Source organism: Montipora foliosa, chromosome 11 (genome assembly GCF_036669935.1).
Source record: "Montipora foliosa isolate CH-2021 chromosome 11, ASM3666993v2, whole genome shotgun sequence".
Lineage (NCBI taxonomy): Eukaryota > Metazoa > Cnidaria > Anthozoa > Scleractinia > Acroporidae > Montipora > Montipora foliosa.
Genome location: NC_090879.1, coordinates 27,182,008 through 27,183,845, shown reverse-complemented (window position 1 = coordinate 27,183,845; position 1,838 = coordinate 27,182,008).

The following is a 1,838-nucleotide window of genomic DNA, read 5'->3' as shown; positions in this document are numbered from 1 at the left end:
AATGTTTTTCCTTCTTTAATTTTCAATTATAACTATCGCAGTATTACACGGAGAATTTAACAATTAAATTAATACACTGGAAACAATATTTACAACATATGCGGCGAAGGAAAAAGAAACATAAAGAAAGAACTATGTGCAAGCATCAGTAACGTTAAAATTAAAGTGATTACAATTAGAGGTTTTTGCGTCATTACCCAAAAAATCGATCTTCCATCTAAAGATCTGGCCCGAGTTGCTCGAAGCATGGTTAGCGCTAACCAGCGTTAAATACCATGGAAACCTATAGGTTTTGATACCTCTTAACCAACAGTTAACGCTAACCAGGCTTCGAACAACCGGCCCCAGAGCACTTTGTATTGTCCCCAAAAAAATATTTTCGACAATTCGGTCAAGATGTTCTAGCAGTGTGTTTCAGAATTGGTCAGAATTTACTGTTTAGCTCGGTGTAACGAAAGATTTGACCTTCGTTTTTGGTGCAAAATGCAAATTGACCCAGTGAACTCACCGTGAAAGAGATGTGCCTCCCTCTCTAGTTAACAAGACACTGGGATTAGTCCCGGGCCAAGACATTCACCACTCGCATGGCGGAGTCAGTTGGTAGAGCAAGTTGCATGTTCACCTGCAACTATTGGTAGAAAAAAAATTAAAACTACAATAAATCTATGGAAGTCAAGAGGGCTATCGATTCATGGCACGGTAAACATCATAAAAACACTTCTACTCCCAAAAATGATTTATGCTAGTTCGGTGATATATACTCCGCCAGTGTCATAAAAGAATTTAACACCCTGGTCTTTCATTTTTTGTGGAATGGGAAAGACAAAGTTACCCGACTCTCAACGTACGCACCTTATGATCAAGGGGGCCTTAAAATGTTAGATTATGAAACTATGATTAAACCCTTAAGACTAAGTTGGCTAAAAAGAATAGTTGACCCAGAATATTCCAATTATTAAAAACTGGATCACTGTATAATGCAATTCGAGAGTTTTGATTGGCTAAGCCATCATGGGTTTTGAGCCATTATACCATGATGTACAAACACGGCAAGCATATGCGTGATTTTTTGGGACTTTTTATTTTTATTGTTGTCTAGTTTTCTATATTTTGGGGGCGTTTTTACTAAAACAATTATTCCACTCGCGCTTGTTGGATATGAGATGATCATAGCTATCTATCATCTCATATCCAACGCGCGCTCCTGGAATAATTGTTAAATAGCTCGAAGTTCTATTTTGAATAATATTCATATTATATTAATCCGGCATACCATATTATTCCTTATTATATTACATTATATTGTCGTTGCCGCGGCCGAGATCGCGTTTCTTAATCTTCCTATCGACTTGTCAGAGACGGTTTTCAATAAACTCTTGAGGTCTGTAGTGCGTTTTTTTCTATCAAAAACTAAACGAAAATTCAGTGAAGAATAGCAGATGTTAAAACGTTTGGCTAAACCTGGGCGGAATTTCACTTGTAAGATCTGATTGGAGCTTTCAATAAAAGATTGCTGAAACACCAAGTTCACTTCCAAGTCAGATAACGCAGTTTGTGAGCATTCATTTCTTGTTCTTCATCGATTTGTTCAAATTTTTCTATCGCAGAAATAATTTGGTAAAGGACGTAATTTTCAGTCCAGAATTAATCCCATTAGTTTTCTATTCATGTGTGAAAGTGAGTTGCTTGTAGATTCGTTTTAGTTATGCTTCGGTGGTAAAGAACGTAATTTTAGTTTATAATCGTGCCAAATCACTGACCAGTGTGAAAGTTAAGTATTTCCTAAAAAGATGTCAAATTTTCTAAAATTAATCGTAAGTTTTATATATTGCGAAAGT